Raw genomic sequence first — 26111 nt, forward strand, 5'->3', positions numbered from 1 at the left:
GGCCACATATTACATGATTCCATTCATATGCAATGTCTAGAATAAGCAAATCCATAGAGAGACAGTAGATTAGTAGTTGTCTAGCACTGGGGTATATGTATATAGGAGATTGTGAGGTAATGGCTAAGGGGATCTAGGTTTACTTATTTGGGGGGTATAATAAAAATGTTATAAAATTATAATTTTGGTAATAGTTGTACAACTCTATGGATATACTAAAGATTACTGAATTATATACTTAAACAGGTAAATTATATGGTATATAAATCATACCTCAATAAAATAAAAACAATCTGTCACTCAGGAAGCTCATGATGATTGTTTCCCAACATTTGAGGGGCTATCAAAAGGAAGCAGGGTGGGGTTGCTTGATATAGCTCCAAGGGGTAAGCAGAATCAGGGCCACTACACTATACAGCTCCACAGGCCTCAATTCATGCTGTAGTTTGTGTGGATGGTACTATGCCTGAGAGTAGAAGCAATGGATAGGAGATGAATGTAGAGAGATTTTGCTCACTTATGCAAATATTCAATAAATGAAGCTAGTCAAATATCAAATGTCCTACTTCATAGTATAGAGTGCCAAATTATTGGAAGTATCTAAGCATAAACTTGATTGACTAGTTGAGGATGAAGCAGATACAGGTAATGGATTGTATATGGAAGGGGGTAGGTAGACACGACTCAATAACCTTTAAGGTTTCTTATAACCCTAAAATTCTATTAAAATGCATATATTACAAAGCCTTTATGAACTTCCATCTGTAAACCAGTTTTTCATTATTAATCATTTCCTCATCAGCCAGGAATAAAGGCATACTTACATATCCCCACTAGAGTTACAAGTCCCAGTAGTTATTTCCTCTGAAAAAATAAAACTTGATGCTATGGTTTAGGACATTTCTAATATTTATAATTCTGGCTCAGTCATTTATCAATGGGCCCATCTAAGTGGATTGCTCTTTTTAAATCTGCAGTTTTAAGAGTAGCACTTCAAAAATGTTAATAAGAACAACATCCTACATTGTATTAATACTTAATACTGCTAATAGCTAATGAATACAAATCATTCTGGACTCTGTCTTTGCTCTCTTTCCTCCCTCTTCTGTCCTTTCACTAAGTATAGAATATGCAGGCTGTTGATTTTTACAAGTTGCTCTCAAAGTTACAGAATGAGCCATTTGGCTAAAGGTTTCAAATATTTTGGCTTAAGTTCATAAATGCCATAAGAAACTGGCACTCCATTCTGCAATGCTTTTCTCTCTGTCAATAATTTTAACTTGGTATCATAAAGGGAAAGCATTTGGCAGGTGGTCCATTATGATCTAGATTTAAAACCTCATGGGGTAAGAGTCCTCTACTCCACTTTAGACTTTAAAATTACTGGGAATGATTCTATGCTGAAAAGAGAGAAGTGCAGATACTATGAAAAAAGCTGCTTATCCATCACCTGTTTCACAATAGAAAGGGGCAGTTTAATATCCTGGGAGGGGCAGCTTACCAGTAGTTCCCTAGGGATCAGAAATGGCCTCCCTCACTGGATTGGTCAAGTATAGGCAACACATATAGTAGGTGATAGCTAAGTAAGTAGTGCTGACTGACTTATCCTGGCTCACTGACATCTTAGGCACACACGAAAAAACCCATTTCAAAAATCTCTGCTGGAAAATATCTGCAGTGAAATTGTACTCATTGTCTATCTAGTACACCAGAGCTTTACTATAAATCCCAGCCTCAGGGTTCATGCCTTGGAGCTGTGTTCTAATGTTCTAACATAGCCCTTCTGTTACTTCCAGTAATAAATCCCTGCAGAGAAGGTCCAAGAAGGGCATTGCCTTAGATCATATTCCATGTTAGAATGAGCTTCTTCTCTATGGCCTGTGTTTTATCTGGCCTTGATGTGAGGCCAACAAAAGAAGTGTTCCGGAGAGTTTGCTGCTGGGTGGAGGTTCTTTTTATTTTAAATAGCTGTAAATATTTGAAAAACCAATTATGACCTTCTCATTTCAATTCCTTCAGACCATTTCTTGCCCTTCTTGTTAAAAGTCTCACAAGGCCTGTGGGAAGGGCACACAGGGAACGCTACTTGAGAAGGGGAGAGATACTACTGGAATTCCAGACTGATTTCGCCAATGGTCATATTTCTGCCTGTGCTTATCCCTTTTTCTGCCAGATTGTGTTTTTTATTGCTCACACTACTCAAAATAGCCGTGAGCGCCAATATTCACAAACTACTCAAGCTGTCTTTATTGTATTTACTTTGTGTCCCACCCTCATAAACCACTCTCCCTAGGTCCCGTAAGCATTTCGATTGCTCTTTTCCATTTCAAGCATCTCAATTCCAGAGAATGGAAACTTGGGCATAGTCTTATTACCAATTAAAAAGGGATTCTCACTACTTTGCTCTAAGAAGTTATTTGTCCATATCCATGTCACTCAAACCATATTGGCTTTTAAAATGCTATATCATATTGCACGCTCTGAATACAGTTTACTATCCCCTGTCACTTGTAGATGTATAAAAGCATGAATCAAATTGAGCTGATGTTTGTTTTATATCTATTTGTTTGATATTTATAACCCAGATAAAATGTAATATGCAACCCAAAAAAGTTTTCCAGAATAGTCTGACTTACTTTCAGATTAGTCATTTTTATTAAATGTGGATTGTCATAATTATTTTATGTTCTTCACATTCCTTATCACAAATCAAGGTGAATTCAAATTGTATACCTTCCACTGAATAAACTGAGAAAGTTTTCATGACTCAGCAGAGTATATAAGGTTTGTGGTTCTTTGCAATTCCTGTCCCACCTCCAAGCCCAAGGGCAGGGTTTGGGAAAATGCCAACCACATTTGGCAGTGAGAGTCAGCAGTCTGTTAGACTGCAGGGTATGGGAGGGGCAATGAGTAGAGTGTATAAAGAATCTAAAGAAGATTTCTGGTTTTTTGGGTTTTTTTTTTTTTTTTTATAATCTCTTAGTCAGCTCTAATTGAAAGCATCCCAATTCCTGCTCAGTAGACAGTTAACACAGGAAGTGTTTATACTCTCCCATTTTACACTGATCTGGGATTTTTGTGAGGGAACACCCTAGTACTAATAACATCTATTCTCTCTTCCCCCTTTCTCTCCCTTCCTCTCCCTCCCACATCCATAATCAGAGAGAGGGAGAGAGAGAGAGACAGGGAGAGAAGGCAACCATTCACAATTACATGTATAAGTAAAAAGCAACAGGGATGCAGGCTTTGGAGTCTGGAGGCAGAGTGTAGACAAGTTAGTGGTATATATAGCATTGAGAAAGAAGAACAACTAACATTTATTGAGAGTGCTAATAAGGATTAAATGAAATAATTTATGTAAATATCCTAGGATAGTCCTACAGTATACCTTTAAAACATATTTCCCTTCATCTCTACTCCGGTTTAAATTATGAAGAGTCCTGATCAGAGTGAACTTTTTCATCGAAAGTAGAAATGTCTGGCTTTCTAAACAAAATAAAAATGTCACTGAAAATTGTAGATGTAGTCTGGGGGAAGGGAGATATAAGAGGTTAAAAATTTCCTTTAGATACAAATGGGTTTTGTCTTTACGCATTTCTCAAAAACTGTAGCTGTGGTACTTTCTCTTTGGTCCTGAAAACAAAAGAACCTATTTGCAGAGTACTCCAGGGTGGCCCTGAGTGGCACTTTAAAACACTAGTTTTGAACTCCTCTAGACAGTTCAGTGAGGCCGGATACAACAATGGATTCTGGGAGTGAGTTTCAATGGTACAAAAAAGGGGTGGTGGTGGTCTGCTGTCCATTGAAAACAGAAAGCAGAGCCAAAGAAAGTAAAGAATGCAAAGGGACAGAAGGGAATTTCAGGATGTGCTAAAAATTTTAGCAATTGAAAAGAGTACAAAGAACTAGGATCCAGGCAACAGAGGGCAGGTCAAGCAGGCATAATTATTTACCATATAGTTTCCATAGGTAACAATAGTCAAGTACATTACTCTACCCATGTGTTTTTTTCCACCATTACAGATTCTGACACTGGGTTCTTTTTAGCCACCAACTATAACTAATATACATGATGAACTCTGTACAATAATAAAACATAAAAGGACCTAGATTTATGTCTCTTTATGTAGAGACTACAGTCTACTTCTGATCAAATTCTTCCAAAGTGTTAATGCTATTTTAAATAATGAAATCATTCTGAAAGAGGTATACTACTGGTTCAAGGAAGATTTGTCAGAGGAATAAATGGAAGCTGAAAAGTCATGAGTCATGAGTGGCCAAGGGGCTGAACAATCCAAAAGAGAATAGTGAAAAGGTCGACGAAAGCCAAAATGTATAAAAGTGTCAATGACCTAAACATTGATAGTAGGAGCTCTTTCTTTTGATTAACTCAACTTTCTCGTCCCTAAATAAGAAATCAAAACTTAACAGCCATCTCTCAACAGCTAGCCAGTATGATGAGAAAAATAGTACTGATGAGAAATGCAAAGTGTAGATTTCATTTAAATTTAATTAAGATCATAATTTGTTAAATCGCTTCTGTGGATAACTCACTTTAGGCCATTTTAAAAATTTAAACTATCCATAAAAAGAATTGCAATGTCCTATATGTCAAAGGAAACAACACTTCAGTTTGATTTCCTGTTGATACAATTATCACTGTGGCCAGCTAGTCTCCTAAGAGAAGTACTCTTTTTGGATAGCCAAACCTTTTTTAGCTGCACTTCCAAAAGTGCATCCAATAGCCGCATGTGATTATTTAAATCTCAATTTAATTAAACTTAAATAAAATAAAAAATTCAGTTCCCCAGTTGCAGTACCCACACTTGAATGCTCAGTAGCCATATGTGGCTAGTGGCTACTGTGTTGGGCAGTGAAGATACAGAATACTGCATCATCACATAGGTTAGATACCAGGAGACCAAGACTTTCAGCATTAGAACAAAAAATTCAAACCATTTAATGATAGTTTCTCCACAATGTAATTAATATTCATATCCATAGAGAATATAGATCAGGATTTAACATTTTATTTTTGACTTTGAACAATAGTTCTCAAAAGTCAGATGTACAGAAGAATCATCTGGGGAGTTTGCTAAACGCAGATCACTCAGAGAGTGATTCAGTAGGTCTGGGATGAGGATCCAGAAATCTGCATTTCAAACATATATCTTAGGTAATTCTGTCATGGGTAGTTCCTAAACCACATTTTGAGAAACACTGTGATTATGCATCAAAAATCCAATTATTGCTTTATATATACTGATTTTCTTGAATATATAAGTATTCATATGTGTACATAAGCAAGCCCTTATCTCTCTACAGAGGTGCAAAGTGTTCCACAAAGGCAAAAGAAGGAGCTTTCAAAGTATGGTAGATCTGGGCAAGGATGAATATAGAGAAAAATAATCAAGAAGACAGTTGTGCTAGAAACAAATGTTTTGAACAGAATATTCCAGAGTATCTATGCAAAGCAGAAGTGATCTAGCCATTTGGCTTCTAGAAATCTCAGGCTTTAGAACAGGTCTGAACCTTGAGCTAGCAGGAGAAGAGAAAAACCTCTGGTGGTGCAGCTGCTGAAGGCTTGAATATTGCATGTGAGCACTAACTATGTGCACGGCACTAGGCTATGTGCTAAGAGACAAGTAAAATATGGTTATGACTTTAAGAACTCAGTCTAGTGGAGGAAGACAGACCAAAAATACGTATTATAATACAATAGCAGGTGTGATTTGAGCGGAACCTCCATTATTGAGTAGTTCTAGGGCTGTTGGAGAAGTGGAAGGATGGCAATTTAAATGTAGAAAACAGCATGGGGAAACTGATTATATATTCAAGAAAATTAATCAGTATATTTAAACAGCATGTAGAATACAAACTTGAAAATTTGGGGTGCACATGGTGACCCACAAGTGGTCTAGAGTGGTGGGTAAATAGGGTGTTGAGAGGGTTGTGTAGTGGGAGATAAGGGTGTAGAGGCATTCTGGGTGGCTGGGATAAGAACATGGATGGTCCTGAATGCCTATTTGGAAAAAACCCAAAATTCTCTAGAAGATTTTTGAGGAGAGGAGCAACAGGATAAGATCTGTATTTAGGAATAACACTCTAACAGGCAGAAAATGGAGTAGGGAGAAAGTAGATGCAGAGAAGATGTGCTATGATTGGTCATTTGGCTGCATGGAAGAAAAATTACACTCTGGTTGGCAATGCTTCCTTTTGCAAAAAGCTGAGAACAGAGAGAAGCAACAGAATATGAAAGAGATTTTTAAAACAATGCTGAAAATCTGAAAAAAGAACACGAGTAGTGGCAATATTTAGAAATGGCTGGGGATTCAATGATCCACCCTGACTCTGTTGATAGAGAGTACCAGCGATGGAGGCCAGAAAGAAAGTAAAAACTTTCAGCAGTCTGGTTAGCAGACAGCTCTAAACTGTTTAGGTCTTTTGAAGTCATGGACAATGGGATATCTTCTCTGGGTAACACAGAGATGGACAAACAGTTTCTTCAGTGAAGTGCCCTTACATACATACAGTATATTCCATAGTGGTTAAGAGCATGAGTTATGAGGGCAAACTTCCTGTGATCGAATATTGATTCTGCTGCTTAGTAATTGTGTCATGTGATAGGTTACTTAAACTGTGTCTCAGTTTTTCTAACCTTAATATGGAAATAATACTACCCACTTCATGGGAGTGCCATGAAGACTGATAAGGTCATATATGTAATGTATTTACAACATAGCCAGGCACAAAGTAAACATTCAATAAATGTTAGCTATTCTTATTATTATGTGTATATATGGGTGGTGAACACACACTTAACTGTGCTATGCCCAATAATGTTAATCAGTATAGTTTATCAGCCCAAGGAGCATCTGCAGAATACTGTCCTGCATAGATAGCATGCCTTAATTATTGTATTATTCATAATGAGCATAGTAAGTCCTTTTTGGAAAAAGGCAGATATGAATAAATTTTTGAATTTGTAAATATTCTTAATGATCCCCCTAAGTAAGCTAATGCAAGCCAGCTCCAGCACACCACTGGCTGGTATATACTAACCCTTATACTCCCATCCGTAAGACCTGCTTTTCACTCCCATAAAACGTACCCACAGGTGTACTGAAGAGAAAAAAATCCACCAGACAACTCAACTTCAGCTCCCTACACAACCAGAACCTAGAAATCTACCCCTCTTTAATTTCTCTGAGCCTCAAACACGACAATGAAGAGGTGATTATTTTGCAGAATACTTTCTTTAGCCAATCAGAAAACATCAATTTCTTTAAAAGCCCCGGTAAGCTCTTTTTCATTTATATTCAGCGTGCTTGTTCCCAGAAAACAGGAACAGAGTGAGAGGTGTTAGCCACAGCTTCCAACTACACAGGAAATTTGTTACCTGAAACCAAGTTTAATGTGGAACTTCTAATCACATGCCTAGTTTGCCCAGTTCTCCTTCCTATTAATCCTGATCTATTCCCCCAAGTTCCCTCCTGTATTTTTTTAAGTGTCAAATCCATTTAAGGTTAAAGAATGATGAAAGCGCTTTCTATCATCCTCATTTCTTTTTTGCCAGAAGGAAATAATACAAGGATATCTTTACTTTAAGATATGTTACAATATAAAGATACCATCTTAGATAAGGATAAATTACAATTACATGGTATCTGAGATAATATATTCATTACCATCTTTCCAAAATTCTCATAAATAGGTTATAACAATATTTGTCCTATCCCTGGCTCATTTTCTTGACAATGTTCTCAAATATTCATTGTCAAATGCTGAAGAAGAGTTGTCCATAGTTTAACCATCCAGTTATTTCTCCTGTACACGGGATAGTCTCTAATAAATTCAGATCCAAAAATGACCCTTCAAGAATGTTTCCTGAAGGGTTTTAAAGAAAGTTTTACCAGAAAGCTAGTATGAACCACTCACATATCTGAGTCCATTTGCTGAATTGATAATGCAGCTTTAAATAGTATTCCCTTCTTCAGTGGGACAGAAAGTATGTTTTTTTTTTTCCCTTAAAGCAAATGAATTTAAAATTGAGAAACCATTTGGGAATTTAAAAAGATGGGAAGGCTGATCTACTAGATAGAGAGACAGAAAGAAAAGTGCGAAACTGAGTTAGCTATATAGTTTCTCTGTTGATCTGAACAAAATGATCTTAAAACACAAAGCACATCACATTCATGGCCAGTATACCTTAAAATACACATATTTTCATGAAAACAATCCTACAAGTTAATTGAGAATAATATTAAAAACAAACTAGCTTGTTTAGAAGGAAAATATTCCACATTAACCTTTTGGATTGGACAACATTTTGCTTCCCCAAAACATCACAAGGCTCTACTTTTGTTCATATTGATGTATAAATTAATGAAAACACTACTGTTTCTTATACATCTATAAATCTGGAAATCACTCGCATATTAAAATAAATGTTGGATTAAAAACAGTTTTGAAAAAATCTCTGAAGTCCTATCAAAGAATACATTTTTTTCAGTAAATGACTGAATTTAGACTTCTTGACTAGTAGCATAAATCAAATTTACCGTGGATCCATCAACTGAGAGGCAGCCGTGTGTAAGGGAAGGAAAAAGCACAAGTTTTTGAATCAGATAAGATAATCTATACGTTCAGGCTCTCCCACTTATTAGATATGAGACCTGGGGCCAGTTACTTATCCTCTGAGTCTCAGTTTTCTTACCTATAAAATGGAAATCATATCATCACTGACCTCATACAAGGTTGTTATGAGAATGAACTAAAAATGTATATGTTAAATCGCTATATAAATGTTTTATACCACATCCACTATGATTCCATAACCAACAACTATACTGCAATTATAATTTTTTAGTAGAGTAAAACCATTTTTAATAGAGTAAAACCATTAAGGAATTAAACATGTATTCACTATTAGCATACAAATACAATTCAGTCATAAAAGTCACCTACTTAAATTTGAAATTATTCATTGGGTCACTCTGGAATTGAGAGATGGCAAAGAGACAATGTTACCATTTTTTTAATGCAAACATTTTTTACTAATATTAGCATAGAGAATTTCTTCCCAGATATAGTAATTCCAGTAGCATAACAAAATCCATCATTTTTCACTGCCAGAAACTTAAACCAGTAACACTGGTCTATGAGAAACCTCTATTTATTGAACAAAGTAATATTTTCCATACGAATATATCTAATTCTATAGTGGAGAAAACGAGACCGTCTCTGGTTTTAACCAGAAGAGAAAAACCTCAACAACTTCTCACATTAAAATGTACAGAGATAGCTCTTCTAGAGTCAAGCATGCATTGGAATATAGGAAAAAATCTCGCAAGCACAACTTTCCAACACTTAGCAAAACAAATCAACCAACACCCAAAGAAGAAACTGAAGCTATAAATTCAAATAAATGGGCTGCAGGGAGACTACACAAACCTGCTGTTGCTTTAATTGCAGACAATTCAATTCAGCAGCTGTTGGTCCAGGCACTAAGGTTCACTGTATGCTCTTCAACGTAACCTTGAAATATTGTCACTCACTCACTTCTCCACATCATCTGCATGCTGTCCAATTAATGAGGAGCGAAATCAACTGTCAAACCACGCATCAAAACAGAACATGATCTTTTAGCTCTTAAGCACAGGAGCACAATATTTTAAGAACAATAAAGCAAGAATGAAGATGAAAATCCTTGACAATAAATGATATTCAAATTTATCAAAACATGTGGTTGTAGGAACTAAGCTTCTGCTCCGTTCAGCAAGAAAGTGAAACTTTCTCGGGTTTTTTTCATTTGCAAGGATCCTTTCTGTCTAACTGTGTATAAGAAGCCTTTCAAACAACATTCACCAATACCTGATCAGAGTCTCAAGTTCTTCATTATTATGGACCAATATGTTTCTGAAAGCGTAAGAGAATACTTAAGAAACACTTTTGATCCCATGATATTTTACAATACAGATGGTTTGGGGCTGGTATTTTTTAGCCTTGCTGTTCCCAGCACTTTTTTTCTATCAGAAGAATAAACAAACAACAATAATATATAATGTTCATCAACCTAAGTTCAATAATGAAATAAAAATAAATTTACCAAACAGACGTGTTCTAGAATACTTTCTATTTGAAGTTTCCTTACTCTTAACTATATCCCAAATCTATACAACCAATTAACAAATACAGGAGTTAATAAACTCAAGAGAAACGTAACATACTAAGTGTTTAGAAATTGCTTTTTGCTTCCAAAGCACTGTGTCTTCTGTGCAAATACTCTAGGCTATGTCACATACTACCAGTTGCAGACATCAGACTTCGGAAATTCAATACAAGAATACAGCAGAGAAGCGTGCGCAATTAAGGGATCGGGACTACCAATTTAACAGAAAACCCAGATTTTACACAGCAATCTGCTACAAACATTATAGCTGGGGGCAGGCATGTTTTATGCGGCTATTTTATTTAGCTCATTAGAGCCTTATTTTTCCTTCAGCAGAGTTGAACTGAAGGCAAAATAAGAAAGAGAAATGCACTTTGAAACAAAAGGGAAATTTCAGATAAAATAAACATACTATACCTGTATATTGTACCAGGAACATTGTGACACTCTTCAGGGAACTGTTTCACGTTGTATCCTATCATGAGTTATTCTCTCCTTACCCTCTTCTCTCCACAAAAAAGAAAAGCCAAAGCACCTCAAACCCCCACTACACACTATCCCTAACTCACCCCCCCCATTGAGGGGAAAAAAAAAAAACAGCCACAATTCAGCTCAGATCCGATGCTTCTGTTTAGCTCAGCTCCAGCCGAGCAACTGAGCTTTAGCAACGGAGCATAGGGAGGTGGATTCTGATGCCAGTAGCACTTCCATCCACTTCACTTACACAAAAGCAGGCAGTGGAAAATCCAGGAGCCTTGAAGACAAGGGCTGGAACTGGCTTTTATGAATTGCTATTACTGCATGTGTCACCATCCATCTCCAATGACGGACACTTATAGGCTGAATTGGGAGTGGAGGGGGTGGGGTGGAGGAGGTTGGAGAGCAGGTGGAGAAGCAATTAGCAGTATGTTCATCGGAGAATTCTTCGGGATTTCATACATCAGTGCCTAAAGAAACAGCATGCAGTTGACAAATCAGAACTTTACGATTTGCATGCCTTAGAAGAAATCTTAGCTCGCAGCTCCAAACGAAATAATGCTTGCCCACTCTTATAGGGTATGAAAAGTCACCCCTCCACTTTCTCTTTCCTCCAGCTACCCTTGTTCCTGAGAAATCAACATTCGGAATGAATATTTGCTAATTTTCCCTAAAGAATTATATTGGAAGCAAAGGAAGTATAAAGAAATTAAATTCTATTGAACATGACATCTCTTAACAAAAAGGCAAGAAGCTAATTATTTTAAGCCAACTTTTTATCCCTAGTCCCATTCCCCAAGTGTAGCTTTCACACCTATAATCAGTGGATCACACAACTTTTGTGCATATATTTAACACTGAAAAGCAAATCTATGTCTACCTAAAAATAGTTCAGTTAGAATCAAGGTGAAAAGCCAAGAGCTATATGCAGGATCTACTTCATAGGTGATCTTAAGAAGGCACTTACCTGTAAGTGCTTCAGTTTTACGCATCTGCTAAAGTACATTTTTAGATTAATTTTAAAATTAATCATGAGTAGGAACAAAAAGGAGATAGTCTCTTAGGAAGGAAGCATGATACAATTGAAGGAGCACTGGGGATAGGTATCAGGAAATCTGGGTTTGGCTTCCAAATCTACAACTTTCTAGCTGTGTGACTCCGGACAAGTCACTTAACTTCTCTGAGTCTAAGTTTCCTTATTTATTAACTGGAGATAATAGTACCTAACCTGACTGCTTCACAGGATTGCTGTGAAGAGCTAATGAGGTAATGGATACGAAAACCCTTTTGTAAATTGTAAAGGGCTATACAATTATATGGGATTATTATTACTACACCCTGAAACAAATCTTCCCTAAATGAAGTGAGACACCTCTATCACATAAGACAAATAAAAAGAAAGGACGAACACAATTTCATAAAACATTGTTCATTTCTTCAAATTTTAACATTGGAAGGAATCACTGTTTGCTCTTAAAATTCCACACAGGGGAAATTTTTTGGAAAGAAAAATTTAAAAATAATACATTAAAAGTTTATTAAAGAAACTGGAGCCCTCTCATTCCCTCTTTCCTTTCTGAAAAGTCAGTCCATTTTTCTACATATGGTCTAGTATCATGTCCCATCTAGGATGCAAACTACTGGACAATGAGCATCTCCTTCTGTTAAATCATTCTATTTGCCTGGTACATCCACATTGCCCAGTATGTGGGGAAGGATTCAAGTTGATTAGCTAAATCTAAATCCACAAGTTAAAAATCCAAAGTCATGCTTTATGAGGCTCCAAGCTGCCTTGATACTATATATACAGTGACCAGCTGGCTTAAGCTTGGACACAATTTTAGCACATGAAGTCCTGGGGTAGCCACACCTGAGGCACTAAATGATCCAGGCAATTTGGGGATCTTTGGTTTGGCCAAATCCCACATGTCCTGATTTCCATCTGTATGGTGGTTACCCAAGTGAGTGTTTGTCCACATGGGCCAAATCTGAAGAGGCCAAAAGAAAGGTGGGGGCTATAGCAGAAATATCAGATGTCAGCTCCCCTTGGCCCCCTTCAATGCCATCTGTGTCTTCAAACGGTGCCCAGTGTACTTCTTGTGAGAAGAAAGAAAACTTTTTTTCTAATTGCCCCTTTGAATGTTATTGCTACTACTGAAAGTGCCAGTAAAATATATATCCAAAACCCATGTTAAATCAATGGGAAAAATGGATAATATGAAACACAAAGGCTTAGGTGACTGGGAGCTAAGAGCAAGCAAGCTATTAAAAGGGGAAGGGGAGAAGAGAAGAGAGAAGGAGGGGAGGAGAGAAGAAGAGAGGGGAAGAGAGGGGAGGAGAGGGAAAGGGAGGGGAAAAGAGAATGAATCTAAAGTGAGAATTTTCTTTCTAATCAGAAACATACTTGCTGAGATCATACAAAATCTCACGTTCTAGAAAGTGCTTGCTTGCCTTTTGCGGTATTAGGAATGGCCCCTTTACCACTACAGCTGCAATCCTAGCCTTTCAACTGCTTAGGTAAACAGTCAAGAGCTTGAAAAGGTGCTGGCAGCCCTAGCACTAGAACTCACATTCCTCTGGCATGTGGAAAGTCAGGCACGTGGGATACAATTCTCCAGAGGCCTCATCACTGCAACCCTCAGCCTCACCTGCAGCATGGCTGGACACTGAGAAAGGTGTCAGTTCAATTTCAGGTTTGGCAAAGGAGGCTTGCCTGAGACTTTTAAAACCACATTGGTAAGAAAGGAACAAAGGCTGTATTTCAGAATCAGGCTGTTCTGCCTTTGGGCATTGCAACTAAACTCCTCCGCAAATTTAAGCTTGAAATTCATATTCCCCAAGTTCCTCAAAAGGGCCATTCAAAGTAAAGGAAAAAGGACAGGAAAGACGGTTTTTTTGTTAGCTTCTTTCCCACAGTCAAAAAATGAGGATCTTATCAAGAACATGACTGACAGAGTGTCCCAAAAGGCAGTGAGGTGGGAGGCAGCAGTTTCAACCCAGATTAACAAAAATGGAAACGAAAGCATCAGAGCATCCTGATAAAAACAAACACACACACCAAAAACCATTGCAATGTTTCCATTATCCTGATTTAAGGCTCCAGAATGTAAGCACTAATGGTTCCCTAAAGCACCCAAGCTCCTCCTCAGCAGCCGTCACCAAGCCTGACTGATCTTTTCAAATGAATTCCCCTCATTTGCCACCTTGGATTCTGAGTATTTTTGTCAAAAACAAAAATCCCAGTGGAAGATTTCAAAGAACCAAGAACTTGAACCAAATTGTGAACCTAAATGGAGAGAAACAACACCAATTTGCTAAATTCCAAACAAAATAGAAAGGTTAGCAGTTTGAAAGCAGTAACAACTAGTGAATTTATTTGAACCAGAACAAAGATTCATGTTTTCTGAATCAATCAAACTTGTACCAGACCCTGAGAGTCCAATCTGTTCAATCTCTTGCAGAGAGCACACATCGAGGCTTGGTTTCACCTTCCTGAGAGAACGCAAAGGAAACACAGAATGAAGACTGGATAAGGAGGCGGGAGAATTGATTTCTCCTGATTTTTTTCACTTTTTGACCTTAGTCAAGTCACTTCTATTCTCTCAGCTCCAGCTTGCTTGCCTTGAAACGGCTGGGCTGGGATTGCCAATATCCCAGGTCTAATAGTCTACGTCAGTTGTGAAATTTAGTCTAGTGACAAAATAGACCAAGTCACGATTTGGCCCTGGTCTCCAGGAAGCAGAGAGATGTACCACCCCAACTCTCCCAAGTGTTCATGTTTCTACTTTACTTAGAAATATGCTTCATATAGGAATTGGTAGCTGTCCTTGTTCAGCCTTGGGAATAATCAACCTAAGATTCTCTTTCAGAATTTCTCTCACCAAAAAAATGTTTCAGGAACAGTTTGTTTTCCTCAAGTAAAAGCTACAGGTGAGTAGTCTGGTCCAATAAAAGGAAGAAGGAAGGAATGACAGTAATCTAGAATATGCTGAGCACCTACTGCATGCCAGATGTGGCGTGATACTTCACATAATTTTCTTAATCAGTCCTCTCAATACAGCTATATCATAGGCATTTTAATCCTCACTTTATAGACAAGGAAACTGAGACTTACTGATATTAATTGACTTTCTTACAGCATCTGACTGGTAAGTGATGGGACTGGGATTTGAACGTAAGCAATCTGAATCCACAACCACATCAACATTCTAATGATTAAAGGCATACTTCCTTCTTGATCCAATGATTCAGTTGGACTTGCTTAGTGAATAAATCAAATGCTGAGTCAATACAGTGAACGTAAACTTCCTTGCATTTATATTGGATTGACTTTTTGAGAAAACTACATCTGACTGTGTGATATAATGGTTAGGACTACTCAACTCTAGAGTCAGACAGACCTGAATTTCTTCAATTCTGGCTTTTGGACAAGATGTTTAACCACGCTGAGTCTCAAGTTTTCCTGTGTGGCAAATGGGAAAAGAAATAGTACCTACCTCGTCAGGTTGTCAGAAAGTGTCAGCGATGTGATAGTATCTAGCACAGTACTTGGCACACAATGACTACTCAATAAATACAGATTAGAGTTATTCTTGCATTCATAAACAACACAAGAAAGGAAAGGTTATAGAGAAAAAGGAAGCTAGGATTCATTGAACTCAAGTCCTCTTTGGCTGTAGCACAGATATAGTTTGAAAGAGGTTTTCAGTGGCCCACTTACATTCTTCAAAACTAAGTGGCATCTTATGGCAGATTAGCACATTCATGAAGAAACAGGAATCTATTAATTGATGTTTCCTAAGAAGTAGCAAAGAAACTCATCATGTGCTCTGCTAAGCAGCAAGTGTCCCTAGTTTCCTGGAACCTATCCTTCTAAGGAGAGAGATAGGAAGTAGCAGGTGGAAGTACTGATGGAAGTACCAGGTAGGCTAAGGCATCCTTCTTCCCCCAATTCTTCAAGCCCTGGCTTCTCTCTTTCCCATTTACCTGCAGCCCTCTTTGCATACACTACCTTCTCCCCTCCTCCTCCAGTTTATTCTATTATAGTTTTATTGTGTTTCTTCCCTTTGCTCTAGCTCTATCTCTGCTCATCAAGTAGTATCTATGGAATGTGTGCCTGGCACTGCACTAGCTGAAATAGAGGGGCATCTGAAAGTTAATCAAAGAGACATGTGTCCCGTGGCCAAACAGATCGAAGACACACAGGTAGACTAGAATTTTGGCAACACAGTGAATGCAGATATAACTGGGTGATTTGGTTGATTTCAGAGCACAAAATAGTTTTCATGTAGCTAATGATTTGCATACTGAAGAACTTAGAAACATTGTACTGATGTCTGCAACTTCACTTAAAATGCATAAAAGGATGCATAGATAGATCGGTGATAAAGTAAATATAAAAGAGTGTTTATTATAGAATCTAAATGGTGGGTATCTGGGTATTCATTGTACAATTCTTTCAATTTTTCTGTATATTTGAATATTTTCACAATAAAAGTTTGAGAAAAAGGAGAGAGGGTAAAGGGTACAGCTTATTCAATCTCAAATGTTTCAGAACAAAATAATCATATTTATATAGAGAAGCATACAGCAAACAAGGCAAAATATTAAACAATGGTGAATCTAAGTAAATGGTATGAAAGAGTTCTTACATGATTCTTGCATTTTCTTTATATATTAAAATATTTCAAACTAAAAATTGAAAAGATAGCCTGTTGAACATCAACCCCTTTTACCTAGTGTCTCAGTTGCCATTTTCAGTAGACAGGGTATGTGGTCACTGGTAGAAGAGATATTAGAAAGAAAGGCGGAAGGGTGGGTAATGACAATAATCAACCCAAAGGTATACTTTGGGTGCCTAATATATGCAAGACACTATGCTAGGCACTGTGGGGGATTCAAAGAGGTAAAAACATAGTGTCCACTCTGAGAGGGCTGACGAAGTAGGTGAGGGAATGCCAAAGCAGTGTTTGAAAGTGTAACTGGCTGGACCAGAGTTCTGTAAAAGAAAAGTACGGAGATTGGAAAGGTAGGTTGGAGCTTGATTGCGGAGAGTACTGACTGCCAGGCTGAAGGGTTTGGACTTCATCCTATGGATAATGGGAAGCCATTTATAGTATCTGAGTCAGGAAAAGAACATGATCTAAAACTGATTGGCTAGATACTACAATTTGGGGGGGCACAGGTACCTTTGACATGTATTTGTTTTATATTCATATACTACTTCTGGCCCTTGTATCAACTTCCCATATCTGGACATGGCCTTAAGGGATTTCTAGCATTCTGGATGCTGCCCATTTTTCAAACAGCCACTCTCTGACATCTCTTCAGCCTCTGTCCCTTTCCCTGCCCCATCCCTCAAGGGGAGCAGGCCAGCACTTGCCTCAGCCCTGCTGATTCAGCAAGCAATAAATAAGGCTCATATAATGTTTTTGAAATGAAGCTGCTACACTTCAAAACTCTGATTTCCTCCATGATAATCAGACCCCAATTACTGCTGGGATCACTGATTTGAGCTGGAAAGAATGAATATTCAGCTAAGTAACATGTGAAGGAGTATAAGAAGGTATGTTCTGTGTGTAGAAGGAAACAGTTATTCAAAGTGATCTCTATACCGAAAGAAAACCTAACAAAGATGGCATTGCTGAATAGTGGCAAGTGATTAGGGCAAGACCTTTCAAAGACTGCCAAATTAGAAAGTAGACTTTCTCTGCCTCCAGTCCCCTTGTCTCCTGCATAAAGCCCATCCTCTAATCCAATCATGTTACTCCCCCATTTAAAACCCTGTGCTCACTCATCTCTGCATATAACACAATGGCCATGCTTCTTAGCAAACAGACTTCCTTCACCAACTGGCCACAAGATGCCTTTCCACACTCTTATCTTGTCCCCCTTTTCCCACACTCCCAGTAGTTCACACATAATATCTTACCTTTTTCTGAACTATCCAGTTTTACACATGTGACTGACTTGTATGTGTTGGTGGTCCCTCTACCTGGACTCCTTGCCCACCACCTCTTTGTCCGCCTAGAGTCTAGGCAATGCCCACTTACCCTTTATGATTCAGCATAGTTTGACCCGTAAGTTGCCCACCACTAGCAGTAATGCAATTCCTTCTACCATGTTCCCAGGGCACCTTGTACATACCTCTCTCTTTGAGCACCTTTTCCACATTGGACTATAGTCATTGGTTTGTGTCTATCTCCCCCACTAGACTGCAAGCTCTTTAAGGACAGGCAGGGATTACATCTAATTCATTATTAAACTTCCAGCACTTAGCAAAGGGTCTGGTCCTGTATATGTGCTCAATTATCTATTGAATAAATCAGTTTGAACATCAAGTGCCCCTTGAATTCAAACTCAGCATCTTTGAAAGGTGAAAATTAGAATAGTATGTGACCAAAGTAATCCTAGTGAAGTGTGTTTGAGGACTTGACTGAAGAAGAAATGGTAGAAGGACATCTTATGAGGCTTATTGTGAGACAGTTTCTATCCCAGGAAACTCTCACTGGCAGTCGTTGCTGGCTAAAAAAGAAGAGCAGCTGGAGCAGATGAGAAGGGCCCTTACTGGGGATTCCCCCATCCTTATCTTTCACAGCTGACCACTGAAGCAATATTGTTTATGTAACATTCTCCATACAGTGTCTCAACTCTTCTGAATTACTGTCACACTTTCATTTGTGTTCTGCCTACAGATGCATTTAGACCAGCCTTGTTAATGAGTGTCACTGAAAGTTCTTCTCACCTATCATTATTATGCCATATTTTGTGGGTAAAAGACCACCAAAAAACAGAACACCAAAAAGGGGAGGAAAGCAGAGCTAATAAAAACTTTTATTTCACCATGCCTTCCATCCTACAATGTTTTATACAACATATCAGTTACAACAAAAAAGGAAAATTAAGACTTCAGCAAAACTTTACATTTTGTAGGCAAGAAAAAGAGGAAGCAACACTGAGGACTGGAATATAAATCTTTAGACATATGATCATAGCCACTTCTGAAAAGTAAATATTGGGCTGTTTTAAACAAATAGCAAAAAGCAATTAGCTCATTCTGTGACTAAAGTGAGGTATATGGTGATTTTCTTTTAAAAACTGAGTCTGTTTTGATCTTCAAAAATGTCAAACTTGGGAAACACTTTAATTTTTTGTACATATAAATCTAAGAGCCAAGCCTAGCTTGAGGAAGATTTAAGAGACATAAAATTTGTCTGAGGTGTCTGCCAAATCTCTGCAGCAGAGACAAAAACCCTGGAAAAGCTGACACAATCATAACTCTCACAACATCACCAGCAGGCCTGTGCAGGGCTGGAGGCACAGAAAGTCACTGTTCTCTCTCTCAAACTGTTTGTAAACAGAAGTATATCATTTGCTTATCAGCTATCTGGTGGCTCATTTTTGCCTAGATATTCCACAGAGGAAAAAAAATAATAAATCCCCACTGGTATACATCCCAATTTTCAGCTGGATAAATTTTCGTTTATATGATGGGCCTGCTTGTTAAAATTTTCTCTTTCTTTCATTTGCTCCTGAATGCTCTTTCTCTTGTGTGTGCTCTCTCTCGTGCGCACGTGCACTCTCTCTTTTCTTTCTGTCTGGGAGGCATTAAAGGGGTATTTATGAGTATCTAGTGTAGTGCTTAATGGAGTACTTTCACATAGTAAGCCTATAATAATTCATCAAATGAATCGAAACTCTATCCGTGATTTCTACATTCAACTTATTTGATCATGAAGCAGAAAAATTGTAGATTATTTTTCCTGGAGTATTTAAAAGTGACAATTCCTTACAAAGTAATATCATTTTATTCAGATGAATCATGCTTAGGACTTCTGTTCTTTAAAATTCATCCATTTTTGCACAATGGATATTACTTGTAAGAAAAATGAAAGGAAGACCACACTGTAGGATCCTGAATGACAATATGACCACCAATACATTATTGTAGAGAAAATCAGATATACCACACACACTTGAACATATGTTGTTATGATAATCCACTACATATGTCTAAAATCACTTAACAATGCAAGAATATAGTGCACACATGGGCTGCATTCTGTAAATAGGATTAACTGTTGAATTCAACCAAGGTCTTCCCTGGGGACAGATTGCTGGAAAATACATCTACATGACATTTAAAAAAATAAATTAACCAATGACACTGGCTCCCACGAGACACATTGTTTCTTGTACATTCAATTCTATCACAGTTTTCTGTAGCTCTCTGCTGACATTCCCATCCCAAAAGACATAGAATTTCAAAATAGAAAGAAAAACAGCAATTGGTACTATTCTGCCTCTCCTGCACGAAGTGTTACATACACAAAGGAAAGATTTCTGTACATTAGCACAGTGTGAACCATGACATGGTGAGATCATGTCAGTCTGGGGCTGTCCTTGTTATGCTGTGGTCACATATAACTTGCCCAAGGGAATGTACAAAGTCTGTATTCTTACTGACAAAGACTGACAGAGATTGCAGGAGAACAAAGAGAGTTGCATTATAGCAGGGAGTTTTAATTTTTTCTTTAAACAGTGTTCTTTATTATGATAACTTTTCTTCTCACTTTTATTTATTTAAATTAGTTTCCTCATCTATAAAATAACTATTGTATGTATTTAATGTTTTTGCTCTAAGGATTAAATAAAATACCAGTAGATTGCTTGGCACACAATAGTTAATCCACACAACCCACATCAACATTTGGCTAACATTTACTAACACCTATTATGTGCCTGGCACTGGCCTAAGACCTCAAGAAAAAGTAAATCATAGGAGGAAAAACTGATGCTGGAGAGGAAAGCACGGAGCTGATTTCTAAAGGTTTAATCAGCCAGTCTAAGAAATTTAAATATTACCCTGAGGACAATGGACAGCCTTTGAACTATTTTATATAGAGGCCAGATAGCTTCAGATTTGCAATTTATAAAAATAATTCTATCAGCACTGGTGGAGAGTGGATTGGAAGGGAGGCAGGCTGGAGGCAGTAGCAATCCAGGCTAGAAGTGATGAATGTGTGTTATGGGGTAGGAGTGTGCTCCAGATTAAGGCAATGGTAATGGGTGGACGTGGGGATGATATTTTAAAATAGTTTTCTAAAAATCAACAGATACATCATTGTAGAAGATTAGAAAATAAAAATATACAAAAGGTTAAAAATAGAAGTCATAAGTAATCTTACCATTTATAGTAAATCCCTATCAATATTTTTACGTTTAACATTATAGGATTTATCCTATATATACCTGCACAGATGTATATGTATGTGTATGTATTTAAACTGGGATCTGCCACTCTGTAGTGTCAGTTTTATGACCTGAATTTTCTCTTAATATATCATAAATGATTTTTCACATCATCAAATATTCTTTGGTAACATCAACTTACACGGCTACTTAATAATCCATTCTATGGATGTACCACAATTAATTTCATTCAAACTCCTAGTATTGGACAAATATTTAAGACGTTATGTATTTTCTCTTTTTTTGACATTATTATAAACAACTCTGGGATAGACATCCTGGAGTTAAATTTTTGGAAACAACATGATTGTTTCTTCAGCATAGAGCCCTAGAAGTTGAAATGGTAGGTTGAAAGCTATGCTTATTTTTAAGATTTCTGATATGTATTAACGAATTGCTCTCTAGATGGGCTGTATCAAATTATAGTCCACTTGAAGTATCTATGAGTAGGAGGAAATGAATTTGAGAGTGATGTCAAGGATGGAGTCAACTGGACTTTGTGGATAGAGGGGAGGGTTGTTTCCTCACAAAGTATCAGGGCAGGAGCAATGTGAACTCTGCCAAGAGGAGCAAAACAATGGCAGGCCTAAGAAACTGTCTGGGTAAATGATGACAAAGAAAAAGGAAAGATAATCAGGGTACAGTGAGGAAAAAATGGAAAAAAAAATCTCCAGTAAACTTATGGGCACTTTCATTTACTGCTTTATTCAGCAAAAGCAGCAAATATAGCAAACAGCTAGTCTCTCCATAGCATTTGGCACTGTGCTACCCAGGTCCAGAGTTATATTCATGCAAATCTGTTGATCTATTATTTTCATCCAATAACCATTTATTAGGTGTCTACTATGTGCCAAGTGTTGTTCTGGATGCTATGGGTCTAGAGATGAATGAAATCTTGTCCCTGCCCTCAAGGAGCTCACAGTCTAGTGGGGGGAGACAGAAACATCCACAGGCTGACATACTACAGCGTGGTACAGGCTAGGAGAGAGTTAAGTCCAGGCCTGACATTTCTTTGTGTGTGCATTCATGTATGTGTGTGGAGGTGAGGTGGGAGAGGTGTTGGAAAGACTTCACAGAGGTGTTGGTATTTGAGTTCAGTCTTGAAGGCCGAGGAGTTCCTCAGATGGCTAAGGGTCAAAGACCACACTCATATTCCTTACCAACACCTTGAATGTATGTGCCACCGCTCTTAAGGACACTCAGTAGGGCAGGAAGGATGCTTTGTGTGTAATTCAAACCCGCTCTTGAATGATAACAACAGCCTCCACTGTTACCTTAATGCACATATAAACACAGCACGTTTTACCAATATTATGCTCATCATAGAATATAAAGGATAACAGGCAAGTGGTGCACACAGACTTTTAAAACAATTCTGTTGACATCGATATAATAATATTCACATCTACCAAGTCCTACTAATTCTGCCTCCTAAATGTGTCCCAAATCTGTTCCCTCCTCTCACATGTCACCACTTTCGGGTCTTTATCATCTCTGTGTAGAACAGAACACTAGTCTCCTAACCGGTTGTATCTACCTCTGCTGCATCCTTCCCACTGTCATTGTCCAAAAGTAAAAATCTGATCATTCTACTCTTCTTCTAAAACATTTTTATGTTTTTTATTGCCTATAAGCAGCATTTCTCAAATTGCAGTCATTTAAGTATTACTTGGTGGTTTTTATCACATTCATATACCAGGTATACTATTATTTACTTAATATTGGTCTTTAAATCCACTTAAAACTGGTTTGCTTTCTATTTTTACTAAGTAAAATTCTCAGTAACTTTAGATTTGATGACCTAATTCAGTTTTATCTCTTATAAGACACATTTGAATATGTAACTAGTAAAATTAAAAACATTTGTGGGAACACAATGTAACCACCCTGGCAGATGCCCTACATTTTGAGAACCACTGGCTTACGGGGACACATCCCAATTTCTTAGCATTGCAGTCAAGGCTCCTCACAAATCAGCCTCAACTTATCTTTCCAGATTCTTCTCCTACCATTATACCTTGCTTTTCCCAAACAATGTGCACCCCAGCCATGCCGAATTCCTCCACATTGAATGAACATGTCCTGCTCTTGTACAGCCACATGTCTTTCACAGACTGACCCCTCTATCTGGAATGCCTCCCCTCTTCTATTCCTGCCTGGAAAACTCACAGCACTTTGTACCTGTCTCTGTTATACTACACACTCCACTACCTCAGGATTGTGGGCAGCTAGCTCCGCAACTAGACCCAGGGAGAGCTCACACTTTGTACTGTGTTGCATCTCCAGCACTTCATGTGGGCTTAGGTCAGGAAAGAGATCTAGTGTCCCAGGTAATTTTTTAAAAAGCTAAAATAAAATAAAACCCAAAGTACTGTCCAGGTCCAGACTGTTTTCAGGTATGACATGTTTTATAAAGAGAGTCATTTAATTTGGAAATAGCCATACTGACCATAGTTTTGGCAGACACAATTAGCTATGGTTGCAATAGCAGTTAAGCTAATTTGGTTTTGGCAGCTACTTTACGGCAGATACATTCAGACAGAGAAATTCAAAGCAAATCATTTGGGTTTCTGCCAGGATGATCAATTATATCTCACAATAATCTCCCCTTACCACAACTGGAAAGTCAAGAAAAAAAATAAACATTGGGACCAGCAAACCATGGTGGACAGAGCATGAACTTTGAAGTCAGAAATCTGTATACCCAAACCTCAACTCGAGTCCTTAGGATCTGTATGAATTTAGATAGCTTGTTTAATTTCTCTGCATTTTAGTTTTTTCTTCAAGAAATAAAATGGGGATAATAGTACCTACTTCCTAATAGTCTTAAGGTAATGCAACAAAGTGTTTATGATTATGCCTGGGACATTATGTGGGCTCAATAAATAGCAGTCATTACTGTCACCCAATGAGAGGACTACAAGTCAGATAATATGATGTACAAGGACAGTGAATGCATTTCTTAAGGAAATATATTTATGTTACTAGGCTTTAAAATTGACAGCTATAGACTGTAGCTAAGAATAGCCACAAACAAAACGTCTGTAAGACAAGCTTATTCTTGGATTTAAATTAAACTCACACCTGGAACATACCACCACACTTCTTTGTGTTCTCCAAGAATTGATCTCAAATCAGGTTACCCTAGGATGAAAAGAAAAATCATCCAATCTTAATTTTTTGCCTTTAATTTTATTTGATACAGAAAAATATCCAAACTATATGGATGCTTCAAAGTGTCATGTTATTATGACCCCAATCTTTTCAACCCTATTTATTTCCTAGGATATCCCTACTGATAACTTATACTCCAGTCAGGCAAACCCACCTGTTACACAATACTCCTTCTTCTCTCTACCCTTCTCAAACCCCAACACCAGTATAAGGAAGCATTTTCTCCCTCCTCTTCACCCACTTCAAATCCCCTTTACTCTGTTGGAGCCCAAGTTAAAATTCATCTCTTTCAGGAAGCCGACTAGGACTGGCCTGAAAGACAGATGAGGGTTTCAAGACTTCAGCACTTCCCGGGTTAGGCTTGACCTTCCACAGATCAATCCCCAACCCCATCGATATGCCACTAACCCCCCTCAGCACTTTGTGCACGCGTTTGTAATAATACAGTAAGTAATACAGTCTGTTTCACACGGTCTACTTTATTCTGTAGTTGGTGTGCCCTCTAAATGTTTGTCAACATTAGTGCTATCCGTCTTTGCTGGAAACCCCTAAAGCACTCAGTTTTTATAATAGGTCTAACTTGCCTTTTACGCTCACCAGAATCCTGCACTGAACCTTAAACACACATTTCTCAAAAGCAAGATTCCTTCCCTCTTCTGTTCCCACTCCTTCTAGAAATTGAGGGGAAACCCTTTCCACTAGACCTGGTTGGGGAAGGGGCAGGTGGCTGAGGGGCCAGTACAGAGATGACGATCTTTATCCCACCATCAAGGAGGCAGAAAGAGAAAATGTTGACAAAAAGTCACTCCCCGGGCATAGCAAATACCCATGACTCCAGAGGAAATGAGGAGTGTGTGCATAGGGAGGGGTGTGTGCCCAAAATTAAATGCAAATTGAGGGAAAAGAGGAAAAAGATAACCCAACTCCTGCAAGCAGTAAGGAGAGTCCGGACACCGCCTCGGCAAAACCTTGGACCTGAACCCTAACTTCGAGCCTCTGAGGGAGGCACAAAGCTGTGGGTGGGGGTGGGGGGTGGGGGGTTGGGAGACGGCGTTGTGGAGGAAAAAGAGAGCGAGCGGACTGAAGAGAAAAGGAGCAAGGAGAGCGCGCTCCCAAGGCTCTAGGAAACTGGCGCGGAGAGCTCAAAAGCCCACCCCTGACTCCCAGTCCGACACCCCCTCCCCGGCAGAGGCGGAGCTGGGCGGAGTTCGGCGCTGAGGACAGCAGCCCCGGAAGCACCCTCCTCCCTAGGCCCCATCAGTCCCACAGTCCCCAGCCACGGCCACTTGGGCTTTCTGCCTCTCTGACCTCCAGCTCCCCGGCTACCGAAGCGCTACTCCTTATACAGCCGCGGAAAATCGGGACGGCGCGGCAGCTCCTGGGCGCGTAGTGCCCTCGCGGCGCCCCACGCCGCTCTACGCCGCGCGACTGTCTTCTGAACTCCCCGCCTCGCGCTAGGTGGCCTAGGCCCCGCACTCTGTTCCCAGGCTGGGCTCTCACCCATACAGTCGTCTCCTATTGGTTACTGGTCACCAGGGATGCCGGTGGCCCAACCCCTTGGCTTCATGGGAAATGTAGTTTGAGATCTCTGGAGGCTGTTCCTCCTGGGGGGGAACCAATACTGACATTGGCGGAGAGACTCAAGCGAAAACAGAGGATTGTGGGAGATGGAGTCGAGACACTTCTTTCTATATACCCACAATTCTCCCTCCTCTTCTGATTATCACCGGTCCCCCAACCCCGAGTTCAGACCGAGGGCGGTATTCTGGGTGTTGTAGTTCTGGTGTGCACCTTCTGACAGATCAGTCATTAGCCGTTTGGGAGGATCAGACTTATTTCAGGTTGAAAGCTCAGGTTGGTAGTTAGGCTTATGGGCTCAGTCTGTGATGAAAGGAATTCAGCCTGTGGCTAGAGTTAGAGATGCAGTCTGTAACCAGTTACAGGCTGTAAGGTTAAAGGATCAAATCAGTGGCCATTGATGGGGCTCAGTCTATCCCAGGTTCAGTGGATTATTTCATGGTCATGTTTATTTTTTTAA

General features: G+C 38.8%; 1 protein-coding gene across 3 annotated transcripts in view; it reads right to left on the minus strand.

Moving 5' to 3' along the window:
* ENOX2 (ecto-NOX disulfide-thiol exchanger 2) overlaps positions 1-25649 on the minus strand; it is a 329989-nt gene extending 304340 nt beyond the window's left edge. For all 3 annotated transcript variants that reach the window (XM_012653274.1, XM_012653275.1, XM_012653276.1), the window contains exons 1-2: positions 25382-25649; positions 23995-24043 (exon numbers count right to left, since the gene is read on the minus strand). The gene's annotated coding sequence lies outside the window, so the exon portion shown is untranslated. The remainder of the gene's footprint in view (positions 1-23994; positions 24044-25381) is intronic.
* Positions 25650-26111: the final 462 nt, after the last annotated feature.

The sequence above is a fragment of the Propithecus coquereli genome, unplaced genomic scaffold (genome assembly GCF_000956105.1).
Source record: "Propithecus coquereli isolate 6110/MARCELLA unplaced genomic scaffold, Pcoq_1.0 Scaffold42, whole genome shotgun sequence".
In the NCBI taxonomy this organism is placed as follows: Eukaryota; Metazoa; Chordata; class Mammalia; order Primates; family Indriidae; genus Propithecus; species Propithecus coquereli.